Source organism: Ovis aries, chromosome 3, assembly GCF_016772045.2.
Source record: "Ovis aries strain OAR_USU_Benz2616 breed Rambouillet chromosome 3, ARS-UI_Ramb_v3.0, whole genome shotgun sequence".
NCBI classification, from domain to species: Eukaryota; Metazoa; Chordata; class Mammalia; order Artiodactyla; family Bovidae; genus Ovis; species Ovis aries.
The window spans coordinates 58,638,758-58,653,110 of record NC_056056.1 but is presented as its reverse complement, the minus strand read 5'-3'; the positions used below and the strand labels follow the sequence as shown (position 1 = coordinate 58,653,110).

Here is a 14,353-nt window from a genome sequence, read left to right as displayed (position 1 = left end):
CACAGTCACAGAAAAGTAACCAGTCTGATCACATGGACCATAGTCTTGTCTAACTCAATGAAACTATGAGCCATGCTGTGTACAGCCAGCCAAGATGGACAGGTCATGGTGGAGAGTTCTGACGAAACGTGGCCCACTGGAGAAGGGAATGGCAAACCACTTCAGTATTCTTGCCTTGAGAACCCCATGAACAGTATGAAAAGGCAAAAAAAGATATGACTCTGAAAGATGAACTTTCCAGGTTGGTAGGGGCCCAATATGCTACTGGAGATCAGTGGAGAAATAACTGCAGAAAGAATGAAGAGACAGAGCCAAAGCAAAACCCAGTTGTGGATGTGACTGGTGATGGAAGTAAAGTCCAGTGCTGTAAAGAGCAATATTACATAAGAACCTGGACTATTAGGTCCACAAATCAAGGCAAATTGGAAGTGGTCAAACAGGAGATGGCAAGAGTGAACATTAACATTTTAGGAACCAGCAAACTAAAATGGATTGGAATGGGTGAATTTAACTCAGATGACCATTTATTATTGTGAGCAAGAATCCCTTAGAACAAATGGAGTATCCCTCATCGTCAACAAAAGAATCCGAAATGCAGTACTTGGATGCAGTCTCAAAAACGACAGATGATCTCTGTTCGTTTCCAAGGCAAACCATTCAGTATCACAGTAATCCAAGTCTATGCCCCAACCAGTAAAGCTGAAGAAGCTGAAGTTGAACGGTGAAGTTGAACGATTCTATGAAGACTTATAAGACCTTCTAAAACTAACACCCCCAAAAGATATCCTTTTCATTAGAGCAGACTGGAATGCAAAAGCCTGGACTAACAGGCAAATTTGGCCTTGGAGTACAGAATGAAGCAGGGCAAAGGGTAATAGAGTTTTGCCAAGAGAAGGCACTGGTCATAGCAAACACCCTCTTCCAACAACACAAGAGAAGACTCTACACATGGACATCACCAAATGTTCAATACCAAAATCAGATTGACTACTTCTCTTGTATCCCCCCAAATATGAAAGACTATGTGCTCCACTCATGAAAAAAAAAAAATTTGTAGTAAAATACACGGAACATAATATCTACCCTCCTAACCATTTTTAAGTGTACAGTTCAATGTGCAGTGTGAAGTACATTCTTGTGCAGCCATCACCACCATCCACCTTCAGAAGTTTTCATTTTGCAAAACTGAAACTCTGTACCCTTTAAACAATAACTCCCCTTTCCCCTTCCCCCCAGCCCCTAACAACCACCATTCTACTTTCTGTCTCTGATTGTGACTGCTCCAGGTACTTTGTGGTCTCCTGCACTGCAGGCAGACTCTTTACCATCTAAGCCACCAGGGTAGCCCTAAGTAAAGCATGCAGTATTTGTCTTTTTGTGATGGCCTTATTTCACTTAGCATAACATCCTCAAGGTTTATCCATGCTGTAGTATATGTCAAATTTCCTTCCAGTGTAAGGTTGCATAATATTCCATTGTATGTATATGCTACATTTTGCTTATCCATCCACCCATCAGTGGACATCTAGGTCACTTCCACATTTTAGCTATTGAGAATAATACTGCTGTGAATATGGTATACTTCTTCACTCAGTTTTAACTTGATATCAAACACTTTCCATCATAAATACTTGTAAAGTACATAATTTCCAATGTGTTGTAAATAAATATTGATTTTTTTTTTTTTTTGGCCACGCAGGCTTTGGAATCTTAGTTCCTCAACCAGGGATTGAACTCTCACCCTTGACAGTGAAAGCCAGGAGTCCTACCCACTGAACTGCCAGGGAATTCCCGATAAATACTTTAAAATAAACTTTACATCACCCTTTTTGTTCCTAATAGAACAAATTATATATCAATTTTATTTCAGTAATCACCCATTTTGAAAATATAAGAACAAGTTCTTTAAATTTTGGAAATTTTCCATCATTTTTTTTTCCCCCTCAAACTTACAAATTCTATCCCACTTCTTCCATAGACATTTATTCTGATATGTTCTTATGCTTGAAGAACTTTTATTGATCATACTTGTCTGCCCCACAAAAGCAAACGAATTGAAGTTTTAAATTTCTAGAGCCATAAATTCCTAAGTACTAAGAATTTAGATTATGCCGCCATTGCAACATAGTACACAATTACTCAAAAATAAAAAATTACAAATAATTTGTTATAAATTATTAATTATACTTATAAATTATAAAAGTTTAAATTATTAAAGAATAATTATTAAACATAAAAAGTAACCTATGGTGATAAAGTACTATAAAGTTATACAAAATGTTACCAATAGGTGGAGGATACATAAGATCTGTCTATATTATTTGTTACAATTACAATGTCAATCTATAATCATCTCAAAATAATAAGCTTTATTTAAAAGTAAATTGGAGGGGAAATTCAGCTCTTAATGAGACGAATAGGGTCCAATTAGTTTATGAACCCATGGGACAACATGACCTATTGTTAGAATGAGACAGGATTCAGCATCAATTAGTTTTCTGTTTGTTTTGTTTTTTCGCACAGTGTAAGCACTGAGAAATTTTGTTCCCACAAATAAACAGTTGGTTTTGTTACAACAGGCTTCCCTGGTGGCTCAGATGGTAAAGAGTCCACCTACCATGCAGGAGACCCAGGTTTGATCCTTGGGTTGGAAAGATCCCCTAGAGAAGGGAATGGCAACCCACCCCAGTATTCTTGCCTGGAGAATTCCATGGACAGAGGAGCTTGGCAGGCTACAGTCCATGGGGTTGCAGTCGGACATGACTGACTGACTAACACTTTGTTACAACAGAGTCATTAAGTTTTTTCACTTTTTCCAAAAAATTTTGGCCAAAGAAAACCAACAATAACCCCGTAATAGTGATATATCATCAAAATGTAGTTTTAATGAGCTATTAGTTGCTTCATAAGTTTGCAACTAACAAAGTACCACAAACTAAGTAGCTTAAACAACAGAAATGTGTTATCTCACAGTTCTGGAAGCTAGAAACGCAGGATTTGAGAGGCTGGCTACATTAGTTCCTTCTGATCGTTGAAAGGAAGATCTGTTCCATGACTCTTTCCTAGTTTCTAGTGGGTTGCCGGCTGTCTTCGGGGTTCCTTAACATGTAGAAGAGCCATCCCATCTATGTCTTTATTTCCACTTGATGGTCTCCCTGGCTGTGTGCCTGTATCCAAATTTCCCCGTTTTTAAGGACACCAGTTAAATTGGATTAAGACCCTTCCTGTTGCTGCTGCTGCTGCTGCTGCTAAGTCACTTCAGTCGTTTCCGACTCTGTGCGACCCCATAGACGGCAGCCCACCAGGCTTCCCCGTCCTTGGGATTCTCCAGGCAAGAACACTGGAGTGGGTTGCCATTTCCTTCTCCAATGCATGAAATTGAAAAGTGAAAGTGAAGTCGCTCAGTCCAGTCCGACTCTCAGCGGCCCCATGGACTGCAGCCCACCAGGCTCCTCCGTTCATGGGATTTTCCAAGCAAGAGTACTGGAGTGGGGTGCCATTGCCTTCTCCAAAGACCCCTCCTAGTGACCTCATATTAACTTAATTGTGTATGTGCTCAGTCACTCAGTCATGCCCAACTCTTTGCGGCCCCAGGGACTGTAGCTCACCAGGCTCCTCTGCCCATGGAATTTTCCAGGTAAGAATACTGTAGCAGGTTGCCATTTCCTACTCCAGGGAATCTTCCCAACACAGGGATCAAACCCAATCTTGTATCTCCTGCAGTGGCAGGCAGAGTCCTTACCACTAGTGCCTCCTTGGAAGCCCATTAACTTGATTAGTGCTTATTCACTCAGTTGTGCCCAACTCTGCAACCCCATGGACCGTAGCCCACTTAGGTTCCTCTGTCCATGGGATTCTCTAAGCAAGAAAACTGCAGTGGGTTGCCATGCCCTCCTCCAGGGGATCTTCCCAACCCAGGTCTCCCACATTGCAGGTGGATTCTTTACTGTCTGAGCCACCAGGGAAACCCATTAACTTGATTACCTCTGTTAAAACCTTATCTCCAAAAAAGGCCAACTTCAGAGGTACTGGGGGTTAGGACTTCACTCATATGTAAATTTTTTGTGGGTGGTGGGGAGGGAACAGGGAACATAAGTCAATCTATAACACTTACCAATTCTAGCAGGTCCTCTTTCAATTGTTTTGGAATCAAAGACTCAGGAAGCACTGACCTACATGTAAGTTGATCATGATCTTTAGACTTATTCACTTCTCAGTTTCTGGAGTCACTGAAATAGGCTTTATACTATAGCCTCTCAAGTAGCTAAGCTACTGTCCTTCTTTCACTGAAAAGCAGTTGCCTACCCTGATGAACTTAGAAACAGTTGGGGAAATATAAATATTTTTAATTACCATGCAAATTTACCAAAAAAATATTTTTATCTTATCAAAGGCTTTCCACTTTATTTTCACCAAAACTTTGGATCTAAAGGTTTCTCTCATTTGATTCATGGGAAAAAAAACAAAACTGCCAACTATCCTCATTGGCACAGGCTTCAATGTCAAACCAACTAGCAAATCAAGCTAACCTTCTGTTAAAATAGAAGTTTGATTCCTTTTGCAATTCCAAGGAACATGTTTTTATAATTAATTAATTAATTTGTGTATTTTTGGTTGCGCTGTATCTTCACTGCTGCGTGGGCTCTCTCTAGTTGCGCTGAGCAGAGGCTACACTTCACGGCCGTGCTCGGGCTTCGCATTGCGATGGCTTCTCCTGTTGTGGAGCAGAGGCTCTAGATGCACGGGTTTCAGTAGTGGTGGTTCTCAGGCTGTATAGCATGGGCTCAGCTGTTGTGGTCCCTGGCTTAGTTGCTCTGTGGCATGTGGAATCCTCCCAGATCAGGGATCGAACCTGTGTCCCCCGCATTGGCAGGCAGATTCTTACCCTCAGCATCACCAGGGAAGTTCTCCAATGAACATGTTAATGCACATCCCATAATACCGTCTCCCTCTGAACTCCAGCTCTACAGTAGAGAGGTTGGTAGAGTGATGAAGCTCAGGAGATGGCCATAAAGGAGCTCAGCCTCCAGCATTTCTGCCCAATGTCCTGTTTTCCAGCATCTCAGAGACTCTTCTCAAAAGAAATGCATTCTTTGTCAATTCCTAAGCAAACAGACATTAAATGAAAAATATTTGTTGGCATATGGGTGCATGTATCTCTTTCCTTTGCACCACAGTAAGATACAGGAGGTTGGGAGGTCTGCTGTTTTGTTTTAAAGCAGGAAAAAAGAGCAATCGTGAAAGGTGGAGTGGAGAAAGAGAATCTGAAAACTAGACAAAGCCATTTGTTCTTGGGCAGATCCATCTCAGGAAAAAGGATAAATAGGCTTTGAGGATCTGGAAAACAACCCCCTTAAAATTATGTGTATGCTCTGTGGGTGAGAATGAAAACTGGTGCAGCCACTATGGAAACAGTCAGGAGGTTCCTCAAAAACTAAAAAAATCAACAGAAAACAGACAGGGGGATACATATACTTATGGTTGGTTCACATTGTACAGCAGAAACCAACACAACACTGTAAATCAATTATCCTCCAATTAAAAACTAAAGACAAAATAAAACAAAACAGAAAACATAAGAGCGCAGGGATGGCCGTGTGATTATGAGACTAGATTTCAAAACAAGGTATCACCAAAGATAAAGAGGGACATTTTGTAATGATAAAAGGGTCAATCTGCCAAGAAAACAGAACAATCCTAAATGTGTGTGTCAGTTCAGTTCATTCAGTCGCTCTTTGCAACCCCATGAATCGCAGCACGCCAGGTCTCCCTGTCCATCACCAACACCCAGAGTTCACTCAAACTCACATCCATCAAGTCGGTGATGCCATCCAGCCATCTCATCCCATCCTCATCCTCTGTCGTCCCCTTCTCCTCCTGCCCCCAATCCCTCCCAGCATCAGAGTCTTTTCCAGTGAGTCAACTCTTCACATGAGGTGGCCAAAGTACTGGAGTTTCAGCTTTAGCATCATTCCTTCCAAAGAAATCCCAGCGCTGATCTCCTTCAGAATGGACTGGTTGGATCTCCTTGCAGTCCAAGGGACTCTCAAGACTCTTCTCCAACACCACAGTTCAAAAGCATCAATTCTTCAGTGCTCAGATTCCTTCATAGTCCAACTCTCACATCCATACATGACCACTGGAAAAACCATAGCCTTGACTAGACAGACCTTTGTTGGCAAAGTAATGTCTCTGCTTTTCAATATGCTATCTAGGTTGGTCATAACTTTCCTTCCAAGGAGTAAGCGTCTTTTAATTTTTGTACCCAACAACAAAGCTTCAAAATATGAGAAGCAAAAAATGGACAGAGTTAAAGGGAGAAACAGACAAATCCAGGAACATAACTGGAAATGTAACATCCAAATTTCATAATTGATAGACCCCAGATGCTGCTTCTGGACAGGAGGCAAGGTATTTGGGGATGTGCAATTTTATCTGTAATGTTCATCTGAAGCAAATGTGACAAAATGCTAACACATTAGTTTTGAGGGGTGCTTTCTGGGGAGCCTATGGGTGTTTTTATATTATTTGCTCTATTTTTCTGTGTTCAAATGCTTTCTTTAAAATTAAAGGGTGAATGGAAGAAACATTTAAGTGAATGAACAATAAATGAAATCCAGACATCAACATCACCTCATCTAATATTCCTCTAGCTCCCTACCCTCTCCAGCCTACCCTCCTGTCCCCACCTCCCTCTTTACCTGGGAGTCTTCCTCTGACAAACACGTGGGAGTCGATATCCTTAGTGGGCCAGGTGTTGAACACAGGCTTACAAGCTCTTCCTGCCACAGGCTGCATTCAAGTCGTCCCGAGCTTCCATGTCCTCCCAAAGCTCCTTTATAGCCCAAATCCATAGCAGCCACCTCTCCATAAAGGATTGCCACCTCTCAAGCCCCATCCTGAAGTCCCTACACAACCTGAATTACTGCCAGTGTTTTCTTCCCTCTCCTTAAAAATGAGCCTTCCCTAAAGGTTCAATATGCTCCTTTGCTTCTCCTTTCCGCTCTGCCTGCCTTTGCAATCAGACCCACTCTCAGAACTTAGATGAAGACAGCCTTGCCCAGGCTGGGTTCCCAGCCCTGGTCCCTCTCTCAGACTCAAATCCTGCCTCTCCAGTTGCATTCAGGATGCTTCCGTTTGAATGTTCTTGACATTAAAGATCTGTAGCAAGCTGGCCCCCAACTTTACAGCAAGCGTGTGTCTGCACCAAGAGAATGACACAGCATCATTATAAGTTGTCAGCAGACGTGTGGGTTTTTCCCGTCACAGATCAGGTTCTTACTCTCTTCACCCCATCCAAGCTGTGACTGAAGGTTCTCCCAAGGGTATTTTAAATATTATCTCAACTTCTTCTGACCTCCTGGGCTGCCTTCCTCTCTGTGCTTCTGAAGTCTCGTGGTTCAACTTGGTATGTTCAGAGATGAACATCTTTTTACTTATTCTGTTTGGCATTCTGGGAGCCCTTTTGATCCGAGCGCTTGTGTCTTTTAATTGTGGAAAATCTTCAGCCAAGATCTCTTCCAGTGTTCCTTCTCCACACTCTCTTTATTCTCTTCTTTCTGAAATTCTATTAAATATTTCTCAGTGCTCGTCCACATCTGAGCAGCTTTTCAAACTGTTTCTGTATCTTCTCGCATTGCAATCTGTTAGTTCCGCAGTGCTAGTTTCCATTTTACTAATTATTCCTTCAACTATGTCCAGTGTAGGGTGTATCCTAGTTTATATCTAAACTATATATAGATTTTATTTCTAGTATTCTCAGTATTTATCATATTCAGTTGCTCTTGTTTAATTTCTGCGTTTTCTATACCTTCTTTTTCTCTGTTTTAAACTCTTTTCAGATTGCTCTGTAATTTGTATCTCTTCTGAAGTGAACTCCCATCCCAATTTTAGTAAGTTATCTTTACATGTATTTTGAATTTTCAGTGTGTATATAATCTCACCTTGAATGGGGACTTTAAAAATCTCTCTTTTTGGAGAGGGAGAGAGAGAGGAAATGTGGGACTAAAGGATCAGTTAGGAGCCAGGCTGGGTTTCCATCTCATCTCTACCACTTACTAGTTGTGCAACCGTGGGTAAGTTATTCTCACATCTCTGAACCTCAATTTCTTTCTCTGAAAAAAGGGAGAACTAAACCCACTTCAGAGGGCCCATGAGATTTAGAATAAGTCCTGCCAAGTTCTAGACCACTGAGGGTGCTCAGTAAATGTCAGTTTCTCCTTTTCTCAGCAGATGTAGGCAGAAATGGTGACACTGGTAATAAAGCTCAGTGACACAATGAAAGTTTAAAAAAACAAAAAGCAAAACTCTCTCTCTCTTTATACTCCATCCTCCTAGTTTTTTCCGGGCAACAGTCAGAACCAGGCCTTATTCTGGTGGCTCTGGGCTCTGTTCGGTGGTGACGCTGGAGATCAGGTGACTGCAGTCTCTGGCCCGCCCTGCCATCACTGTAGGGACACAGCCCCATATGAGCCATGACTATGGAAAAATGCACAGCTTTCTCCAGCCTTTCACTGAGGAATCCTGACCCAACCCCCTGCTTCAAATAGAGAGCCTGGCTTCAGCCTCTCTCCATCCATGAAGCACTTTGGGACCCTGTTAGCTGAAGAAGTCAAACCCTCAGTGCCACTGCTTCAAGACGGACCCTCAAGACACAGGCTCAAGAACAGAGCCCCTGGCTCCTGATTTCAGCCCCGCTTCACCCCTACACTGCGGACACGTTCACCTTGCTTTTGAATGAGTCCATCTTCTCCCCTTCCTCCTTCTCCCCCTTCTCCCTTCAACCATACCATTACTACGTATTAAAACATGCTGTCAGCAGCATCTTGATTAGGAGTCAAGTGCCTCATTCTTCTTTTTTTAATATTCATTTATTCAATTTTTGCTTGTGCTGGCTCTCCATTGCTGCGTGCGGGCTTTCTCTAGCTGTGGCAAGGGGGGGTCTATCTTGGTTGCAGCGCGTGGGCTTCTCATTGTGATGGCTTCCCTTATTGCAGAGCACAGGTTCTAGACACGCGGGCTTTAGCAGTTGCAGCTTTAGACTTAGTTTTTCTGAAGCATGAGGAATCTTCCCAGACCAGGGACCAAACCTGTGTCCCCTGCATTGGCCAGCAGATTCTTGTTCCCTGTGCCACCAGGGAAATGTGTTAAATGCCTCATTAAAAATAACCTCTCTCCCTATTCTTACTTTATGTATAGCCAGCCACTTCGTGAAGCCTTACCTGAGCACTCTTATCTGAAATGAACTATCTCCACATCTTCTTGTCTGCTCTACTCTGCTTTTACCTGCATTTAGCTTTTACCAAACAGGGTTTTTGAAGACCAAATGTGTAGCAAGTCCTGTTAGGCACCATGATAAAAACCATGAACAAGATGAGGTCTCTTCCTCAAGGGACCAAGGTTCTGGTCATCAAGCTGGATGAACAAATAAACCACTGCTGGGCAGAGTAAGTGCTTCAGTCTAGGAATGCCCAAGGTCCAGGTGACACCAAGAAGCCTATGGTCCATACTTTCTAGGAGCAGGGGGAGGGGTGGGTAAGGTACTGAGCCCCAGAAGGAGGAGGTGCTTGGGCTGGGACTTGAGGAAGAGAAGATTACTAAGCAGACAGCAGAGCTGAGAACAATCCAGGCTAAGGGAATAGCATGTTTAATGACACTGAGGTGGAAAGGAGCAAGGTCTCTTTGAGAAGCCAAGAGACACCAAGCGTAGGAGGTATGAAGAAGGCAAACAGGAGAAGATGAAGATGGAGCTGCAGACCCAAGTGTGCAGGGCCTCCAACAACATTCAGGATCACCCAGTGTTCCCCCTGGGACCATAGGAAGCCCTTGTAGGATGGAGCCCAGGATTAGCAGCACAAGATTTTCACTGAACGGGACCAGGAGCACTGGAAGAGACTGGAGTAGAAATGGGGTGGTCAGTTAGAAGACCACTGCAAAATGTCAAGATAAGAGACGACAGTTGCCTAGTTGAACTTGGGGGGTTGAGGGTAGAGAAAAGTGGCAATGGCAGAAGTGAGATAGAATTAACAGGTGTTTGTGATTGAGATAAAGCAAGGCCCTTATAATTCTAGAGTTCAAAGACCTTTCTAGGCCCAAGTAAGCTAACTCTTTTCCAGGAGATGGTAATATCTCCTGGACCAGCAAGGGGAGACAACAGCTAACTTCCAACACCATGATTCCAGGTTGGCCCTGGGTCAGCATCTTAGGAGCTGGGGCCCAGAGCCCTGACTAATTTCCTACCACTACCCCACCCAGTTATACATTCTGAATAGGTCTTTAATTAATGTGTGTATGTGTGTGCATGCTCTATCGTGTCCAACTCTTTTGTGATCCCATGGACTGTAGCTCACTAGTCTCCTCTACCATAGGATTTCCCAGGCAAAAATACTGGAGTGGGTTGCCATTTCCTTCTCCAAGGGATCTTCCTGACCCAGGGACTGAACCTGTGTCTCCTCCTTGTCTACTTTACCACTGAGTAGTTCTGTGGTTTAAGAACATATACCTTCGGACTTCCCTGGTGGTTCACTGGTTATCATTTTGCCTTTCAATGCAGGGCATGTGGGTTCGATTCCTGGTGAGGGAGTTAAGATTCTACATACCCCATCAGCCAAAAAAAAAAAAAAAAATCACAAAACAGAGGCAATATTGTAACAAATTCAATAAAGACTTACAATGGGCCACATTTTAAAAAGTCTTAAAAAAAATAACATATACCTTGAGGAAAGCAAAGACCTGCTTAAATTCGGCCTAGAAACTGGTGACTTATTTAAACCAGCATAAAAACTGGTGTTTTCTAAGGGACCATGGAAAGCCCTGGCAGGATGGAGCACAGACGAGGTGAGCAGGACAAGGTCTTCACTGAAAGGGACCAGAAGCGCTGGAAGAGTGCCGGCCTCGCTGTCACAGAAACTGGTGACTCTGTTACCCTGTCACTCCCTGAGTGTGTTTAAAAATAAGGAGTTTGAGAGTGAGGCTGCTCCCATTTCTTCATCTACCCCATGTGAGTGCTAGTGTGGGATGCGGAGCTCACCTGGCAGTCCTCACCCAGCCCTCTGCACACCTGGCCCTGCAGCAAACAAGCATCGCCAGAACGTGCACAGTTGCATCTGTTCTGTCTGTGACAGAGCGGATGTCATTGTGGTTATGCCGAAAATCTACCAGCTCTCTGAAAAATAACATTGGGGTCACAGAGCCTCCTCGGTGGGTTTGACATGTTGCCCTGACATCCCCCCATCCTCTGTCATGCTCTGCACAAGGGGGCTGCCAGCCCCCTGGTTGACACTTTTCTAAGTAGCAAGGCTAGAAGACCTCCACGCTAGTTACAGCTCACTTCCGGGAGAGTGGGATAGGACGATTCTATTTTCAAGCTTTATACCCCAGAACCTGGGCATCGTCATCCTCAGGAACCTGGTCCCCAAGATCCAAATGCCTGCAGGTTGACTCTGGCTTCCCTCCAATGCTTCCTCCACCAGCAAGGTGTACCTTCGTGGCCGGTCATCCTCTTCACCTCCCTCCTGATGGCATCCTTTGGCCAAAAGGGCCATTTAACACTCCTGCAGTGGGAACAGAGATGAAGCAAAATGGGAAATTATTTAAAATGAGGACTGCCTTGTCAGGGGCGTATCTGGACTTGGCTGTTTCCTTGTGACCCTCACTCGTGTGAGTTAAGGCACAGCTCTGTGTCTACGCAGCCAGGGACACAAACACACACACGTATTGGTATGCCAGGGGAACCACTGCTTGTGCCACAGTCATAGCCATCATTACAAAGGGTTTTCCTTCCTCAACTTCCCTAGTCCTCCATTTGAAAATGTTCCATGAACATGAGTGATTGCTCACTGATATAGATGCACTGGATCTACTACAGCTTTACTAGTAACTGCAAAAATTGAGAAACTGCTGGGACTTCCCTGGTGGTCCAGTGGCTGATTCCACACTCCCAATCCAGGGAGCCTGGGGTTCCATCCCTGGTCAGGGAATTAGATCCCACATGCTGCGACTAAGACCCAGCACAACCAAATAAGTAAAGAAGTGCTTTTTTAAAAATTGAGAAACTCCTTAAATGTCTGTTAATAGGGAAACTAAATTATGGAACACTCATATAAAATGCTGGAGAAGGAAATGGCAACCCACTCCAGTATTCCTGCCTGGGAAATCCCATGGACAGAGGAACCTGGTGGGCTACAGCCCTTGGGGTCAAAAAAAAGAGTCAAACACAACTGAGCATATAAAATACGCTCTTTACAAGTATGGGTGCATCTACAGGTGCTGACGTGAAAAGCTTCCCTCTTCTACTGTTAGATAAAAAATGCAGGTTGCGAAAAAATATGTGTATAGTACAGCCATGTGTCTAAGATGATGTATAAGCATCTGTTTGTGCATAGACTATATATGAGGGGCACACATAAGTGGTTTTCTCTAGAGAATGGACGATGGGAGGAGAGTTGAGACAGGGAAACTTCCCCATACTCTTTTTTTGTATTGTCTGAAGTTTTTCAATAATATATAACTTTTGCAATTTAAAAGACTTAAAAAATATCTCTAAATATATAACGTTAAATGGTGTGTGTTAGAGTAAGTATCTCGGACGCCTTGGGTAGAGGGGTGAGGGAGAGTGTTGACATCAAAGTTTAAAAAAAAAAAAAAATCCCATCCAAGACTCAAGCTCAGACTCCATGAAGGGAGTTTTGCAGTTTTGCAAACACAGCTCAGCCTGCCGTGATATGACATGCGACATCTGGGAGGGTGTCGGGGACATAGGCCTCACCACCTGGCAGAACTCATGGATGGGGCAGGCACATGGAACAGATAACACCAGGTGGTTTGTCTCTAGAAACAAGGGGCAGCAGCATGAGGGGCAGGCACTGTGGCAGGGGTCCCCAACCCCTGGGTTCTAACGCCTGATGATCGGAAGTGGAGCTGATGTAATAATAATAATAAAGTGCACAATAAATAAAATGTGCTTGAATCATCACCAAACCATCCCCTGCCTCCAGTCGGTGGAAAAGTTGTCTTCCACTAAACTGGTCCCTGATGTCAAAAAGTTTGGGCATCGCTGCACTCACTATGGGATGCAAAGTGGGAAGAAATGAGAGAGGGGACCCACTATGGGGTGGAAGGTTTCAGGACAGCAGCAGACAAAAAAGGAAGGGGCCAAGTGTGTATCAGGTTCAGACAGGAAGAAACCCAGGCTGACACATGTGCCCGCCAAGCACCCAGAGCCAGAAGAATGAGATTCAGATACCAAGGCTTGGGAGCTGGCCAGGGGCTGAAACAGAAGTGCATTCCAGCATGGGGAGCGCACAGTTCAGATCATCAGTGGCGCTAGCGGTAAAGAATCTGCCTGCCAGCACAGGAGACACTAGAGACACGGGTTTGATCCCTGGCTTGGGAAGATTCCCCTGCAGGAGGAAATGGCAACCCCACTGGCAGTATTCTTGCCTGAAAATGCCACGGACAGAGGAGCCTGGCAGGCTACAGTCCATGGGGTCGCAGAGAGTCAGACATGACTGAGCGCACCATAAGATTACCCTATGGGCATGTAGTGGGGGTGAATAGGAAAGACCAGGACAGGGGCCTGGGAAGGAGGCTGGGCAGAACCAGCACTCAGGCTCCAAGCCAAGGCAGGGCTGAGCTTCCACGCAGAGCTTCCACTCAGACCTGCACCTCACCAGGAGGCTTCAAGAGTGACACTATCACATTCCCTTTTGGAGAATACTGTTCACAGCAGTGTGGCTGGGGGACTGGCCGGAACAGGAGCTACTGTGGAGGCTGCTGCAGTGGCCTCGAAGGAATGAGGCTGTGGTGGCCAGGTTTAACTACTGAGGAAAGAGGATGAGAAGCAGAAAATCACAAACCTCACACACTGCTTGACCGGCTGACTGGTGGAAGTCTCCTCAATGGAAGGAAGAAGGTTTTTTCCTCTGTGGGCACCCGGACGCCCCTGTCCGAGTCCCGCAGATGTGGGCCAGTCACTAACTCCTCTTAGCCTCAGCCCTCAGGGCCCACTTCCCCGGGACCTAAAGCCCCAAGTTGTCAGTGCCAGGGCCACTCTGAATGAGGTCAGAGGAAGTGGACATTTCTCTCTCCTTCCTGCTCGCTCACCCTCCCTTCTAGAAATCTCTTATCTGCCTCCGTCACACCCACAAGCTAGCCCTTCCAAGGGCCACGTCCAACCATCCTTGTCCTTGTTCTCCACCTGGCCAGATTGCCTCGACGGCCCCCATTCACGGACCCCCACACCCCCACCCCTCTCTGGGCTGGAGGGTGACAACCGCGAAAAGGAGGGCGACTCTCTTCTCCGCGGGGCTTCAAGTGACATCACATCCTCTGAATTCGAAATCGGGCTCGGAGG

At 44.7% G+C, this 14,353-nt stretch overlaps 1 long non-coding RNA gene across 1 annotated transcript; it reads right to left on the bottom strand.

Annotated features, from left to right (window-relative positions):
- Window positions 1-2,349: 2,349 nt before the first annotated feature.
- Window positions 2,350-14,313, bottom strand: LOC121819040 (uncharacterized). Its single transcript, XR_006059172.2, has 2 exons — window positions 13,857-14,313; window positions 2,350-11,552 (listed from the first exon to the last, which is right to left on the bottom strand). It is a non-coding gene; the product is annotated as an uncharacterized LOC121819040 (long non-coding RNA).
- Window positions 14,314-14,353: the final 40 nt, after the last annotated feature.